The sequence below is a fragment of the Chenopodium quinoa genome, unplaced genomic scaffold, assembly GCF_001683475.1.
Source record: "Chenopodium quinoa cultivar QQ74 unplaced genomic scaffold, ASM168347v1, whole genome shotgun sequence".
Taxonomy (NCBI): Eukaryota; Viridiplantae; Streptophyta; class Magnoliopsida; order Caryophyllales; family Amaranthaceae; genus Chenopodium; species Chenopodium quinoa.
Window position 1 is genome coordinate 1402811 of NW_018743066.1, and position 6030 is coordinate 1408840.

The window sequence follows — 6030 nt, forward strand, 5'->3', positions numbered from 1 at the left end:
ATGATGTCATAATTGTTCGTAGTATGCTTGAGTTAATGAAATCCGTGCAAGTGATAAACCGGTAAATTGGCCGTTTAAAGGAAAATTGGATGATTCCACCAACCCAATTAGACTCCCGGCGGGTATTAGGGACCATGGTAAACATTTCGATAATTTTCATTTCCGGGCTTAAAAAGTCAAAAAAAAATCCCAAAATTGAAGACTAATATATCCACGCTTTTTTAGAAATATTGGAGGTTTCGGGACCCGGTGTCGAAAAGTCATGAAATTCTAGGGGATACATCTTGAGGTCATATAATTTAGTTGGAACCATATATGATTATTATTTGTTGTCATAAATGTTCGTGGTAGGCTTGAGTTAATGAAATTGGTGCAAGTTGTAAACCGGTAAATTGGTCGTTTAAAGGAAAATTGGATGGTTCCACCGATCCAATAGGACTTCCAGACGGTATTAGAGATCGTAGGAAACATTTCGGCAATTTTTATTTGCGGGCGAAAAAAAAGTCAAAATTTCAAAATTGAAGGCTAATATCCACGTTTTTAGAGGAATTTTAGAAGATTCAGGACTCGGTGTCAAAAACTCTTGAAATTCTAGGAGATGTATCTCGGGGTCATATAATGTCGTTTGGAACCATTTATGATCATTATATGTTATCATAAATGTTCATAGTATACTTGAGTTAATGAAATTCGTGCAAGTTGTAAACAGGTAAATAGGTCGTTTAAATGCAAATTGGATGGTTCCAACAACCCAATTGGACTCCCGGAGGATATTAGGGATCACGGTAAACATTTCAACAAATTTTATTTCCTGGCGAAAAAAGTCAAAAAAATTCCATAATTGAAGACTAATATCCACGTTTTTTGAGAAATTTGGAGGTTTCGGGGTTCGGCGTCGAAAAGTCTTGAAATTCCAGGGGATACATCTCGGGGTCATATAATGCCGCTTGGAACCATATATGATGATTAATTGTTGTCATAAATGTTTATAGTAGGCTTGAATAATGAAATCGGTGCAAGTTGTAAACCGGTAAATTGATCTTTTAAATGCAAATTGGATGGTTCCACCCATCCAAGGGGACTCCCGTACGGTATTAGGGATCATGGGAAACATTTTGACAATTTTTATTTCCGGGTGTAAAAAAGTCAAAAAATTAAAAATTGAAGGCTTAATATCCACGCTTTTTGAGAAATTTTAGCAAATTCGGGACCCGGTGTCGAAAACTCTTGAAATTCTAGGAGATATATCTCGGGGTCATATAATGCCATTTGGAACCATTCATGATCATTATATGTTGTCATAAATGATCGTAGTATACTTGAGTTAATGAAATCCGTGCAAGTTGTAAACCGGTAAATAGACCGTTTAATTGCAAATTGGATGGTTCCAACAACCCAATTGGACTCCCGGAGGGTATTAGGGACCACAGTAAACATTTCAGCAAAATTTATTTCCGGGCGAAAATAGTCAAAAAAATTCCAAAATTGAAGACTAATATCCACGTTTTTTGAGAAATTTTGGAGGTTTCGGGGTCCGGCGTCGAAAAGTCTTGAAATTCCAGGGATACACCTCGCGGTCATATAATTCTGTTTGGAACCATATATGATCATTAATTGTTGTCATAAATGTTCGTGGTAGGCTTGAATTAATGAAATCGGTGCAAGTTGTAAACCGGTAAATTGGTCGTTTAAATGCAAATTGGATGGTTTCACCCAACCAGGGGGACTCCCGTATGGTATTAAGGATCATGGTAAACATTTCAGCAATTTTTATTTCCGGGCGAAAAAAATGACAAAAATTTCAAAATTTAAGGCTAATATTCACGATTTTTGAGAAATTTTGAAGGATTTGGGACCCGGTGTCCAAAAGTCTTGAAATTCCAGGAGATACATCTCCAAGTCATATAATGTTGTTTGGAACCATTTATGATCATTATATTTGTCATAAATGTTCGCGATAGGCTTGATTTAATGAAATCGGTGCAAGTTGTAAACCAGTAAATTGGCCGTCTAAAAGCAAATTGGATAGTTCCACCCACCCAAATGGACTCCCGGAGGGTATTAGGGATCATGATAAAATTTTGGCAATTCATATTTCTAGGCGAAAAAAAAAGCAAAAAAATCCAAAATTGAATACTTATATCCACGCTTTTTAAGAAATTTTGGAGGTTTCGGGGCATGGTGTTAAAAAGCCTTGAGATTTTAGGTAATACATCTCGGGGTCATATAATGATTTTTGGAACCATATACGATCATTATAACATCATTATATGTTGTTATAAATGTTCATGGTTGGCTTGATTTAATAAAATCGGTGCAAGTTATAAACCGGTAAATAGGTTGTTTAAAGGCAAATTGGATGGTTCCACCCACCCAAATTGGACTCCCGAAGGGTATTAGAACCATGGTAAACATTTCGGCAATTCTTATTTCCTAGCAAAAAAAGTCTAAAAATTCTAAAAATAAAGGCTAATATCCACGCTTTTGAAAATTTTTGGAGGTTTTAAGGATTGGTATCGAAAAGCCTTGAGATTTTAGGAAATACCTCTCGGGGACATATAATGTCGTTTGGAACCATATATGATCATTATTTGTTGTCATAAATGTTCGTGGTAGGCTTGAGTTGATGAAATCGGTGCAAGTTATAAACCGATAAATTGGTCGTTTAAAGGCAAATTGGATGGTTCTACCCACCCAAATGGACTACCGAAGGGTATTAAGGACCATGTTAAACATTTCTGCAATTTTTATTTTTTAGTGATGAAAAAAGTCAAAAATTTCTAAAATTGAAGGCTAATGTCCACGCTTTTTGAGAAATTTTGGAGGTTTAGGAGTCTGGTGGCGAAAAGTCTTGAAATTATAGGGGATATATCTCGGGCGTGGTCATATACGGCTCCTCGTTCAATTCTTTCGAAGCCATTGGATCCTTTCCATAATTCTTTAAGTCCCATAGGTTTGATCCTGTAGAATCTGACCCACTTTCTCATTGAGCGAAGGGTACGAAAAAAATCCAATTGATTTTGATTTTTCGATCAAAAGTACTATAATGTAGTTTGGAACCATATATGATCATTATATATTATCATAAATATTTGTGGTCATAAATGTTTGTGGTAGGTCAGCACGAGTTAATGAAATCGGTGCAAGTTGTAAACCGGTAAATTGGTCGTTTAAAGGCAAATTGGATAGTTCCACCTACCCAATTGGACTCACGAAGGATATTGGGGACCATGGTAAACATTTCGGCAATTTTTATTTCCATGCGAAAAAAGTAAAAAAAATTCCAAAATTGAAGTCTAATATCCACGCTTTTTGAAAAATTTTGAAGGTTTCGGGGCCTGTTGACGAAAAGCCTTGAAATTTTATGGGATACATATCGGGGGTCATATAATACCGTTTGGAACAATATATAATCATTATTTGTTGTCATAAATGTTCGTGGTAGGTTAGAATTAATGAAACCGGTGCAAGTTGTAAATCGATAAATTGACCGTTTAAAGGCAAATTAGTTGGCTCCACCTACCCAATTGGACTGTTAGAGGGTATAAAGGACCATGGTAAACATTTCGGCAATTTTTATTTTCGAACGAAAAAAAAGTCAATAAAATTTAAAAATTGAAGGCTAATATCCACGGTTTTTGAGAAATTTTGGAGTTTTCGGGGCCCGGTGTCTAAAAGTCTTGAAATTCTAGGGAATATATCTTGTGGTCGTATAATGTCGTTTGGACCCATAATTGATCATTATTTGTTGTCATAAATGTTTGTAGTAGGCTTGAGTAATTAATGAAATCGGTGCAAGTTGTAAACTAGTAAATTGGTCCTTTAAAAGCTAATTGGATGGTTACACCCACCCTATTAGACTCCATGTGGGTAATAGGGACCATGATAAATATTTTGGCAATTTTTATTTCCTTGCAAGAAAAATTCAAACAAATCCAAAATCGAAGGCTAATATCCGCGCATTTTGAGATTTTTTTGAAGTTTCGGGGCCTGTCATCGAAAAGGCTTGAGATTTTAGGTGATACATCTCGGGGTCATATAATGCCGTTTGGAACCATATATATATGATCATTATATGTTGTAATATATGTTCCAGTTAAGCTTGAATTAATGAAATCGGTGCAAGTTGTAAATTTGTAAGTTGGACGTTTAAAGGCAAATTTGATGGTTCCACCCACCCAATTGGACTCCCAGAGGGTATTAGGGACCAAGGTAAACATTTCGGCAATTTCTATTTCCGGACGAAAAAAAAATTAAAAAATTAAAAAATTGAAGGCTAATATTCACAGTTTTTGAGAAATTTTGGAGGTTTCGGAGCCTACTGGCGAAAAGTCTTGAAAATATAGGGGATATGTCTCGGGGTCATATAATGTCGCTTGGAACCATATATGATCATTAATTGTTGTCATAAATGTTCGTAGTAGGCTTAACTTAATTAAATCGGTGGAAGTTGTAAACCGGTAAATTGGCCGTTTAAAGGCAAATAGGATAGTTCCACCGACCCAATTGGACTACTGGAGGGTATTAGGGACAATGGTAAAAATTTCGACAATTTTTATTTGCGGGTGAAAATATGTGAAAAAAATCCAAATAAGAAGGCTAATATCCACACTTTTTTAGAAATTTTGGAGGTTTTGAGGCCCGGTGTCGAAAACCCTTAGATTATAGGGGATACATCTCGAGGTCATATAATTCCGTTTGAAACCATATATGATCATTATATGTAGTCATAAATGTTTGTGGTAGACTTGAGTTAATGAAATCGACGCAAGTTGTAAACCGGTAAATTGGCCGTCTAAAGGCAAATTGGATGGTTCCACCCACCCAATTGGACTCCCGGAGGGTATTAGAGACCATGGTAAACATTTCGGAATTTTTTTCCCGGGCGAAAAAAGTTAAAAAATTCATAAATTGAAGGCTATATCCAGGCTTTTTGAGAAATTTTGGAGTCTTCGAGCCCGGTGTCGAAAAGTCTTGAAATTCTAGGGAATACACTTCGGGCTCATATAATGTCGTTTGGAACCATATACGATCATTATTTGTTGTCATAAATGTTCGTGGTAGGCTTGAGTTAATGAAATCGGTGCAAGTTGTAAACCAGTAAATTGGTCGTTTAAAGGAAAATTGGATAGTTCCACCCACTCAAATGGACTCTCGGAGGGTATTAGGGATCTTGGTAAACATTTCGGCAATTTTAATATCCGTGCGAAAAAAATGTCAAAAAATTCCAAAATTATCTCCTTCGACCATACAACAAATATATACTATATTTAACCCTAAAATTTGAGGATGATGCTCCTTTAATTTCTTTTGATGGCCTGGACCGACTTGGTCTCCCTAGATAAAATGCTTTGATCAACAATAATAAGGTGGTCTAAATTGCATTTAACATGATTTGAAATCAGGTCGGGAACATTTTGGGTTGAATTTAGGTCGGGTCAATAACAAGTCGTGTTGATTTCGAGTCGGGTTAGTAACATATCGGGTTGAATTTTTGGGTCTGGTTAGTAATAGGTCAGGTAAAATTCGGATCGGGTCAATAACAAGTCGGGTTGAATTTGGATCAGGTCAATAACAAGTCGGGTTGATTTCGAGTCGGGTTTATAATAGGTTGGGTTAAATTTGGGTTGGGTTTGGAACGGATCGGGTTGAATTTAGGTCAGATTAGTTACAAGTCGGGTTAAATTCGGGTTTTGGCGGGTTAAAATGGGTCTGGGTCAATTTCGGTTCATGCAAGTTGGGTTCGGTTCAGGTCAATAATTTACCGGTTACATTCGGGTCGGGTCATCTCCAGGTCAGTTCATGTTCGGGTTTGTGTTTCACATACTCGGGTTGGTTTCGGGTCGGGTCGGGTCAGGTTTGGGTCACCATTTTTCAGGTTCAGATGGGTTGTTTAATAATCAGGTTTGAGTCGATATTTCAGGTCGGGTCAACTTTTGACAGCTTTAATTGAGCAATGACCTTGCCAACTTAAGTAGCTAAGATCTACAATATAATATCGATCGTAATATGTTTAATAAGTAAAAATGA